Raw genomic sequence first — 11744 nt, 5'->3', positions numbered from 1 at the left:
CTCTAAAACACACTGATAGCTCACCATCTGGTGAACAGATTCACAGCTGCTGGAGTGGTAAAGCTCATTGCAGATTGTTCAGACCATTAGACAAAATTTTCTTCTATGGAGCCCAAATCTGCCTCTAATTCTGACCACTAAACTGTACATTGAATTAGTCCAAGTCCTCTCCTCATGGCAGGTTCAAATCTTTGACACTGAGGAACTCTTCTAAAAGCCCTTGGTGGTGCTCTAAGTGACAACGCAAGACGAAGTGACTTAAATAAGAGTAAAGGACATTGTGCCACTCTGGAAGTGAGGGACTCAGCTTCCGACCCCAGCCTGCACAGCCTCCCCAAGGCCTGGGAATTGCCCTGTCTTACTCTTTCCTCCAAAATAGATCCTAGTTTATGAGTTTCCTCCTCTCTTCCTCAGTGAGTCCAGACCCAGTGCTGGCCTTCTCATGCCTGGTGGGTGCAGGTTGGCTTTTCTGCAGCCACACTTGCCTCTGTTCCATACTTTCTCCACCTAAGAGTTAAAGTAAGGTTTGTTTGTTTCAGGTGGGGTCTTGCTATGTAGCCCAGGCTGGCCTTGAACTCCTGGGCTCAAGTGGTCTTCCCGAGTAGCTCAGACTACGGGGATGCACCCTGCACCAGGCTTAAAGTGAGTTTTTGAAAAGGGATCTCACATGAAAAGATGCTTGACATCATTAGTCATCAGAGAAGCACAAATTGAAACCACAGTGAGACACCACTTCATACCTACTCAGAATCAAAGGGACAATAACAACTGTCGGCGAAGATGAGGAGCAATTGGAACCCTCATTCATTGCTGGTGAGATTGTGAAACGGTGCAGCCACGTTGGAAAACAGTCTGGCAGTTCCTCAAAAGATTAGCTGTGGAGTCACCACATGACCCAGAGATTCCACTCCTGGCCGTCTACCAAGAGAAATGAAAATACATTAAATCCACACAAAAACTTGTACACAAATCCCATAGCAGCACTATTTGTGATAGCCAAAATGTGAAAATCAACCAAATGTTTATCAACTGATGATGGGTGGATAAATAAAATGTGGTGTATGCCTACCTGGGGATATTATTTAGCCACAAGACTGAAGTACTGATGCACGCCACTGCATGGCAGAATCTAAGCGAAAGTGGCCAGCCACAAAAGGCCACATGTTATACAATATCACGTATATGAAATGTCCAGGATAAGCAAATCTGCAGGGGCAGAAAGTGGATGAACGTTTCCCGAGGGTTAGAGGGTGAGGGAATGAGGGGTGAGGAGTGGCTGTTGATGGGGATTATTTGGGGAATAAAAAAGATGTTCTAAGATTAGATTATGGTGATGATTACACAACCTCATAAATATACTAAAAACCACTGAAACTTACACTTCAAATGGGTAGGCTTTTTGATTCCTAAATCATATCTCAATAAAGCTATTATGTAAAAGTGAATTTTTAAGCTATTTTTTATTTTACGGTATACATGTTTGATAGTACAATTTACACAATTTATCATACATGTTTATATCTCAATAAAAAGAAGAAAGAACATATTGGGCCAGGCTATTAAGGAGTAGCATAAGGGAGTTTCTTTGGGGAGATAGGACAGTTTCGCGTCCTGACTGAGGTGGTGATTACTGGAGTCTACATGTGTGATTAAATGTCATAGATCTATACACCAAGAGGACGGGACAGAGTCACTTGAACCCAGGAGATGGAGGTTGCAGTGAGCTGAGATTGTGCCACTGAACTCCAGCCTGGAGACAGAGCGAGACTCCATCTAAAACAAACAAACAAAAAAACCCAGACATTCTAAAAGCTTATCAATGGGGGAATCATTTTGTTATCTTTGTACATATATACTATGGCATATATTACATCATTTAAAAATAGCATAGACACATATAAATAAAGATCAATGATAAGAGAAGAAGTGACAAATATGTATAATCTGACCCAATTAATGTTTTTTAAAAAGAAAAAGGCTGCGTGTATGTAAAAAGGCCTAGAAAGAGCTCTGTATAAATCTATTTTGTATTGCTATAAAGGAATATCGGACACTGGGTAATTTATCAGTAAAAGAGGTTTATTTGGCTCACAGTTCTGCAGGCTGCAGAGAAGCATGGCACCAGCATCTGCTTCTGCTGAGGGCCTCAGAGAGCTTCCAATCATGGTGGGAGGGGAAGGGGAGCTGTCATGTCACATGGCAAGAGAAAGGGAGCAAGAGAGAGAGGGGAGGACATGCCAGGCTCTCTTTATTTTATTTACTTGTTTTTAAGATGGAGTCTCACTCTTTCACCCAGGCTGGGGTGCAGTGGCATGATCTTGGTCCAGTGCAACCTCCGCCTCCCACAACCTCCGCCTCCCAGGTTTAAAAGATTCTCAGGTCTTAGCCTCCCAAGTATCTGGGATCACAGGTGTCCACCAAGAAGCCCAGCTAATTTTTGTATTTTTAGTAGAGATAGGGTTTCACCATGTTGGCCAGGCTGGTCTTCAACTCTTGACCTCGAGTGATCCACCCGGCTGGGTCTCCCAAAGTGCTGGGATTGCAGGCATGAGCTGCCAAGCCTGGCCCCAAGCTCTTGATTTTTGAGACAGTCTCGCTCAGTCACCCAGGCTGGAGTGCAGTAGTGTGATCTTGGCTCACTGCAACCTCTGCCTCCCAGGTTCAAGCGATTCTTGTGCCTCCGTCTCTTGAGTAGCTGGGATCACAGGCACCTGCCACCAAGCCCAGCTAATTTTTGTATTTTTAGTAGAGATGGGGTTTCACCATATTGGCCAGGCTGGTCTTGAACTCCTGACCTCAAGTGATCCTCCTGCCTCAGCCTCCCAAAGTGCTGGGATTACAGGCGTGAGACACCGCACCTGGCCCCAGGCTCTTTTTAAACAACCAAATCTCAAGGTAACTAACAGAATGAGAGCTCATTTATTGCAATGGGGATGGCACCAAGCTATTCATAAGGGATCCACCCCATGATCCAAGCACCTCTCATTAGACCCCACCTCCAACACTGGGGAGCACATTTCAACATGAGATTTGGAGGTGACAAATATCCAAACTGTATCAAGCTCTGAAAGTAAAACTCAATTGATGCTTACCTCTCCCAGCCTCAGAGGGCAGAAGTCAATGCCCTCTCGTGGTGGGGGTGGAGGAAGGAAGGAAGACGTGTGAAGGTCAATCTCGTCATTTTATGAAAAGCATGAATACTAACAAGAATTTCTTATGATGACATGTCCAAGTATCTTTTGGTAATTTTTTTTTTTTTTTTTTTTTTTTTTGAGACGGAGTCTCGCTCTGTCACCCAGGCTGGAGTGCAGTGGCACGATCTCGCTCACTGCAAGCTCCACCTCCCAGGTTCACGCCATTCTCCTGCCTCAGGCTCCTGAGTAGCTGGGACTACAGAAGCCCACCACCATGCCCGGCTAACTTTTTGTATTTTTAGTAGAGACGGGGTTTCACCATGTTAGCCGGGATGGTCTCGATCTCCTGACCTCATGATCCACCTGCCTCGGCCTCCCAAAGTGCTGGGATTACAGGCGTGAGCCACTGCGCCCAGCCTTGGTAATTAAAAAAAAAAAAAAAAAACAGGTTGTGCCAACAGCAAAACGGGGAAGGCAAGGCTGTTTATTGACAGTCATCTACAATGACAGGAGTTTAACTCGTTGGTCTCATGGGGACATCAAAACATCTCTGAGTAGAGTTGATGTAGCCTTCCAAGTGTGTATCCCCAAACCTCACCTCTAGCCCAACATGAAGCGTCACAAACAAGTCAATGCTTTTACAGTAAACATCCCTTAGTTTACTGAGAAAAAAAAAATCAAAGTCTGGGACAAGGATACTTAAGCTTAAACAGTTGCAGGTTGATGGAACCTTTGTAACTCTGATGAAATCTATGGACTTCTTCCCAGAAAGAAAAAGAAGGTCACATATACATACACAAAACAATATTTTTGTTACAAGTGGAGCCCTGAATTCCTGCCCTACAGAAGAAATAATGATTTTCCTGCCCATGAGGCCCTTTGGCACTGGGGCTTAATCCACTTTTTTGACTCGTATCCAACTACTCCCCCCACCACCCAACCCCATTCATTCATTGGCTCCCTCCCGACACCTTCGCTCACTCCCTGTCTATGTTGAAGGCCTTCCCTCCCTCCACTTTCCTGGCTGCCTCAGCTTCCCTCAAGTCCTAGTTTTCTCCTGGTCACCCCCCTGAAACTCACCGCAGCACACTCTAGCCAATCATTTCTGCCTCTGCCTGGGTGTTACTGGTCACAGCATGCCGGCATTCAGGAAATAGTTAAAGCTGCTTCTTCCTTGAATGACTAACCAGGTGAATGAAATTGAATGACAGCAAGCAACTAACTGTCATTTAACAGTTAATGGAAGAAAGTTCATCTATGTTACCTTTGGAGATAGTTTTAAATAAGAGAGGCTTAGAGAGTGAAAGCAGAGAGGATCTAAGGTGGGGGCAGTGGTTTTAAGTGTCTCTTTTGGGTAGAGAGGATGCTCAGGGTCCTTCAGATCCCATCAAGGGAAGCAGTGCCTGCTGCCTGGGGTTCCTTCCAGCAGGCACTTGATCACAATGTCGATCAAGTCTACTGTCTGCAGGAGCAAAGGAAGAATCCATTATTTGTAACTCACTCCTCCTGTGAGAGCCAATCCTCAGATAATGGAGAAGACCTGAGGGGTCCCTCTATCTGGGCTGCTATTTCTTGGCAAGATTCACCTGGACCATTCTGGAAAGAATGCTGTTTACCCTCATACCAAAAACACATTCAGAAAGAAAGATGCATCATCCTCCCTGCAAAGTCCTCTTGGGCTAACCACCCTTGGGCCTGTTCCTTGCTCTGTCTGCCTGGCGTTTAGACCTGTGCAAAGGCGGAAGAACCTTGTGATTTAGTTGCAAGAGCCAAGCAGTGACTGGAGGAGTCTAACATCCTGCTCAGTGTCCGGCTGCCAGGTAGCCAGCAGCCAGGTCCTGTTTCCTGATGTCCACTCCCTATTGTGGGACAGTCTTAGTCATCACACCTAGTCAAAGCCTTCTGGTCTGACTTGGAGGCAGTGCCTCCTGGATAATCACTCGGACACAGACAGCTTTGGGCCCACTGGGTGTGCTGTATCCCTCTCCGGAATATCTAGTGAATTCTCAGCCCCTACTCTTGAACCAGGAGATTTGCAGGCGTTAGTGAATCATTAAGTAGCAAGTGTCCCTTATTACCGAAAGGAAGGATGGACCCTGCACAAAGAGGGGCAGCTGGTGGCACACACAGATTTAAGAGGAGAGGGATTTCTTAGGGTTCAAGTGATCTTGAATCCTGCAGGGCTAGGGGTGGGGAGGCTGAAGGAAGGAGGGATCCAGGACTGGCTCCTGAAACCTATTCTGCACCTCCCAGCTCTCCCAGGCCCTAGAGGAGGTGCTTTCAGTGAGGACTGTAGTACCTGGGCACTCCAGTTCCTGATGTCTCACAAGGACCCTGGGAAGAAAGCTAGGCAGGTATTCTTATGCCCACTGTATAGCGGGGGAAATGAGGCCCAGAAAGGCTGTTGACTCCTTTAGGGTGCAGAGCATGTGCGGTGAGGCTGAACCTGAACTCAGGGCTACAGATGCAGTCTTGAGCCCTGCCACCTGCACGCCCAGGTCGTCCAGGTATCAAAAGGCACGTGCGAAACCCTCGGGACACCACGAAACACTGGGAGTCAGCACTGTGGCTTGACAAGGCCCCAGGCCGCCTGGGCTCCGTGCCCCACGGTTTCTTGTGCGTGGCCAGAGTCATCAGAGGCAGTGCGGGTCCTCGGAGAGCCCTGCAGCCCCCAGCCCGGCTTTGCTTCTCGCCATCTCGCAGCAGTTTGTGGCTGCCGCCAGTCTGTCTCCCGCACACGCCACCGCATCGGCTAAGGCTTGCAACTGAGACATGAATTCCCCAATGAAGCTTGCTGGCATTGTGCCCCAAAATAAAGAAATTAATTAAAGTCTTTTTGCCAACATCAACTGGGCCGGAGGTGGGCTTGGACGCCCCATCTTGGAGCTCACGCCTCCTTCTGAGAGCGCATCCTTAGCTCCCTGGCATCTCGTGCATTGGAGGCAATAAAGGTCCAAGGCAGGGAAGACCTCAGAAGCTTGGGTGGCCCCACTGTGTCCCCGCTGCCTGTTGGTGACCCACAGTGTCCTACGGGTCGGGGGAAGGCTGAGCTGTCCCGGGTCAGGAGGCACGACCTCCTTACCACCTTGACTGTGTCCCTGCAAGTTAACCAGTGACACAGAACAATCCAGATGTTTGTTGGGTGTAGTGGCAGGAAGAGCCGTTTGCTCCTAGATATTTTCCAAAGGAGAGATGAGTCACGTGGTCTGGAAGAGGGTGTCATGCTGAGGAAACACGGGAGCTTTGTGTTCAAATAGTTCTGGGTTCAAATCCTGACCGTCCTTTACTTAGGGAGGTGGGAGCGTGCCTGAGCATCGCTATTCTCATTTGTAAAATGGAGAGGAAGGCATGAGGGGTGAGAGACAGGGCTGCCCAAAAGCCTTGCTCTAGGCCAGAGGTCCTCAACCTAGGCTTCGGGTGGAACCCAGGCACCCGCAGTGATTCCAACCTAGAACGGCTGAGGACCAGACTGTGGTGGGTCCTCGGAGTCACCTGGCGGTCCCCCTTGTCAGACCTTGCTCCAATGTGGCCTCTCAGGGAGCCTGGCTACACCAGCCTGCTGCTCCCCACTCCCCGGCACTCCCCAAATCCTGCTCTATGTTTTCCTTTTCCGTAACACTCGATGTCTTTTAAAACATTCTGTTGAGGCCAGTCGTGGTGGCTCACCCCTATAATCCTAGCACTTTGGGAGGCCAAGGCGGATGGATCACCTGAGGTCAGGAATTCGAGACCAGCTTGGTGAACATGGTGAAACCCCTTCTCTACTAAAAATACAAAAATTAGCCGGGCGTGGTGGCACGTGCCTGTAATCCCAGCTACTCAGGAAGCTGAGGCAGGAGAATCACTTGAACCCGGGAGGTGGAGGTTGCAGTAAGCCGATATCGCGCCATTGCGCTCCACCTGGGGGGACAAGAGCGAAACTGTCTCGGAAAAAAAAGATTCTGTGACCCTTTTTGTGTTTATGGTGCCCTGTCCTCCTGCTGGAACGTAAGCTCCATGAAGGCAGGGGCCTCGGTGTTGGTGACTGTCCCCAGAAGTGCCCGGCCCCTAACAAGTACTGGAAAACACTGGCTGGAAGCCGAAATGTGGAATCAGCAAGCCCTTTTTCCATTCCTGTCCCCATCACTTTACGGTGCTATAGTCTCCATGACTTTGCTTATTGTTTTCTCCCCTTGCTCTGGATCAGTGGAGACCTCGACTGTCTTATTTAGGGCAGTGTGCACAGTGCCGGGAACACTGTCCACTCCAAACTCAGAAGGCATTTGTTGAACGAATGCGCTATTGTGTGCAGGGGGCGGAGGCTCATAAGGTGTCCTCTGCTGCCCTCTGCTGGGAAGTCATGGGAAAGTCTTCATCTCAAAGAAGGTGGACAGACTCTGAAAAGGGGGAGGGTGAAAATTTGGTTTGGGAGCCTGAAGAGCAGGTTGTTAATTACATATTTTTTGTTTTAACACTGTTAAAATCAGACAAAGCTGCCTACACCTTCCCACTCTCCTAGGCGCTTCTTCATTCCATCCATGCCAGGACAACAATCCTGGATTTTTATTTTTATTTTTTTAAATTAAGATGATTTTTAATTGATACCTAATAGATGCACACATAGTTTCACGGCATCCTGGATTTTGAAGTATTCCATCCTGTTACCTGCATGAATACACTTATTCTCGCAGGCACTGGCTCTCTGTTTTGGGGTTGGACTCCCCTCTCCTGGTCTCTCGACGTTTGCTTTGCTGGAGGGTGAGTGTGAACAGAGCCGCTACCAGCACTGGGCCTCACTCAGGTGGCATAAGGTCAGACTGCTGCTAAGGGTTGGGGCGACTCAGGGAAGGACAGCTCTGCATCTTTTTCTAGTTCCTGGGACTGGGGAGAGTGTGAGAGGCGGACAGAGAGGGCAAATCAGCCACAGCCTAACTGGGAAATGCTTGGCACAGAAAAATCCCATGTCCAGTTACCTTTGGCTTCTTCAGGATCGAGAGCCTCCTCCCTCCAGACTGGTTACTGTTCCTTTAGTCAGGTTTCTTTTTTAATTTTTAAGTTTTAGAGGCAGGGTCTCACCGTGTCTTATCTAGGCTGGAGTGCAGTGGCGTGACCATAGCTCACTGCAGCCTCGACTACCTGGGCTGAAGTGATCCTCTTGCTCCAGCACCCCCAGTAATTGGAACCAGAAATTTTTAATGTGTATAGACTTCACATTCTCTTGCCTGGTACTGTCAGGGTGGTTTAACTAGGGCAGAATTTTCAGGCTTATATCTATTGGCCCAAGATCCTCCCAGTGACAAATCCCTGAACTTTTTGGCCCTAAATCAGCTAGTGTCACATGGGTTTGTTCCAAAAAACGAGTGTACTCGTTTTGTAGAATAACATCCACACCTGACCTTTCTCTGGCCATGTCAGTCTCCCATAACAATTACTTTTAAAATATTCTGCCCCAGAGACAGAACACGATTCACGTATCCCCATTTGTGGTTGAGAAAATACGGGCTTCATTCCTTGATTAATTTTTACATACTATTATTACTCTGGCCACATGAGATATTGTGTTTGTGTCTCTCCCACTATTTGACAGCCCTTGATGGCAAAGACTGTCCTTGCTTATGCCCTTAGTGTTTAGCATAGTGCCTACTGATTTGGAAGAGCTCAATTAAAGTTTTTTAAATGAATGACTTAGTCCACTTGCCCTGTACTATTCTTCTGCTCAAACTAGAACATAGCTGTTTTTTTTGTGTGTATTCCTGTGCATGTCCCCAAAGGCCCACACCCCTGGGAGATGGTTCTGTTTTTTTGTTTGTTTGTTTTTGTTTTTGTTTTTAAACAAACAGGGTCTTGTTCTGTCACCCAAGCTGAAGTGCAGTGGTGCAATCATTCCTCACTGCAGCCTTGAATTTCTGGGCTTGAGCAATCCTCTGCCTCAGCCTCCCAAGTAGCTGGGACTACAGGTGCATGCCACCATGCCCAGCTAATTTTTTTTTTTTTTTGGAGATGAAGTCTTGCTCTGTCACCCAGGCTGGAGTGCAATGGCGCTATCTCGGCTCACTGCAACTTTTACATCCCGGGTGCAAGTGATTCTCCTGCCTCAGCCTCCCTAGTAGCTGGGATTACAGGTGTGCGCCACCACGCCCAGCTAATTTTTGTATTTTTGGTAGAGACAGGGTTTTGCCATGTTGGCCAGGCTGGTCTTGAACTCCTGACCTCAAGCATTCCACCCACCTCAGACTCCCAAAGTGCTGGGATTACAGGTGTGAGCCACAGCACCCAGCCCAGCTAATCTTTTAAATTCTTTTTTTAAGAGACAGAGTCTCACTGTTTCCCAGGCTGGTTTGGAACTCCTGGCCCCATGTGATCCTCTTGCCTTGGATCTCCAAAGTGCTGGGATTACAAGCATGAGCTACTGCGCCCCAGCACCACTGGGAGACGTGATCAGCATTTAGTCAATGTGGCAGGGAAGGCTGGGCCCTGGGATCAGTAAACTAAATCCCATCATCCTACTCATCTATAAACGGTCTTTTGAATCCTCCTTGTTGGAGGTTTTCCTCATTATGGATGTCTCTACCCTCAAAATGTCTTGGATACAAAAGGTTATGTCCTCACCCTACTACTGTTGAGAGGGGAAGGTCCCTGTGCACTGTGGGAACCCTGAGGCTCGAGAACCTGTATGCCAGGTGATGGGCTCGGGGACGGGCATCCAGAGGGGGACATCTGGGGACATGGATTATCTGTGCTCAGCAGAGGAATGTGGGGGAGGGGAAGAGGGGAAGGGAAGAAGAGAGGGAGGAAGAGGAGGGAGGGAGGAAGAGAAGGAATAGATATTTGCAAAGGACAGAGTCAGAGGCCATAAAATGTGGAAAAGAAAATGAGGGGAAATCATATAAAAGATAGTGGTGAAGGGAAGGCTCTGATTTTATAAAATAAATCATTACATTAGGGATAAACACAACTAAAGTAAAGGTAAATTTGGTGCTTACTAAAGGGTCTGCAAAGATTTGAAATCATTAACATTTTAAGCGTGTTTGAAAATTATTTTTGGCTTGTAGAAAAACAAGGCATAATGTTTGTTATAATGTGCTGTAAAAACACTTGAATTCCTATGTTAGATGGAGAAGCACAAGCTTCTCAAAATCTTCTCTGTTTTGTAGATATGGGGTCTTACTATGTTGCCCAGGCTGGTCTCAAGCTCCTGGCCTCAAGCGGTCCTCCTGCCTTGGCCTCCTAAACTGCTGGGAGTACAGCTGTGAGCCACTGTGCTCAGCCCTCAAAATCATTTGTGATTAAAACAAAAAACAAAAAACAACAACAAAAAAAACAAATCCTGGAAAGTGGGATCTGTCATCTCATTTTATATAGAGATTTTCTATGATAAGAAAAACAATGTCCACGTTGTGACTGTCAGGATAATGCTGCTAAAGCTAATATCATGCTCTTTTTGTTTTCATTTTGAACTGCAATCATGAAAGCATCTGACTGGGTGGCATTTGTTGGCAGAACCGGGGACATGGTGAATGTCCACAGTCACGAGCGGGCAGTTGCAGCTCTCCTGGGGTCCTTGGCATTCTGCACACACCAGTGCTCTTGAACATTGCTTCCTCCTGTTCCAGCTTCTGACAAGAGCGCTCACCCCAGATTCTGGAACCCTTTGAGGAGTGGCAGGAGAACGGTGGAGGCCCATAGGGCTGTGGTAATAACAGCAGCCAATACAGGCTGCAGGTACAGGCTGCAGAATCCAATCTGATGGTGGAGAGAAGATGGGAGGGGAGATGACGAAGACTCCTGCGGGGATCCCCTTGACTTTTCCCAGGATCGGGGGCAGGGTTGAGGAAGCTAAGGTGTTAGCACAGGCCTGAACCCCCTGAAGACACCCCCCCTGCCCTGTCATTCCCTCTTCATCTTCCAGAGAGCCCGGCGGTGGGTTTCCCAGGTCTGGCCGACCTCCCTCGCTATTCATTTCCAGCAACAGAGCCCATCATACTTTCATGAGCGTCCTGTCCTGTATCCTCCCTCCCTCATCAGCCACCCACAAAGAAGAACCACCAGAGAGAAGCAAACAGAATGTATTTGACTGTATTTCAAAGGCAGTGACTGTAAACAAACTTGGTTGAAGAAATAAGAACCACATGACAAAATGCGTGAATTTCACATTTGAGAACCCAGAATTCAGCTCCTGTTATACAAAATTTGTAAAAATTTATTGCCTTGGCATAAAGTCAAATCATGCCTTGGTGTAAAAAAATCATGCCTTGGCGTAAAGTGAAAATCTTCACAGAAGGGTATGCTTTGTGTCACCAAATGGGGGTGCAGCTGTGTGATATCTGTGCAGTTTTTGATAAAATTAAAAATTTTCTGTGAAAGATTCTTAACTGGAAATTGGAAGGGAAAACAAGAAGAAACAATGTAATGTAGCGGTGGAAACAAAATTCTTACAATGAATAGCAGTTTTTCCAGCTTCTTTGACACGGATTTCCTCATCATGAATGGCGGCTCTCCTGAACTAGGAGTGAGTGTGAATCTTCATTTGAGGAAGGGGAAGAAGAGCTTGGAGGGTGACGGCCTCTCCCTGACAGAGCCAGTTGTGTTCATGATTTTGGTTCCTTCTTCCTCCTAATTAGGCATCTGCCC

The sequence above is a fragment of the Pongo abelii genome, chromosome 1, assembly GCF_028885655.2.
Source record: "Pongo abelii isolate AG06213 chromosome 1, NHGRI_mPonAbe1-v2.0_pri, whole genome shotgun sequence".
NCBI classification, from domain to species: domain Eukaryota; kingdom Metazoa; phylum Chordata; class Mammalia; order Primates; family Hominidae; genus Pongo; species Pongo abelii.
Note: the sequence above shows the minus strand (reverse complement) of the source record.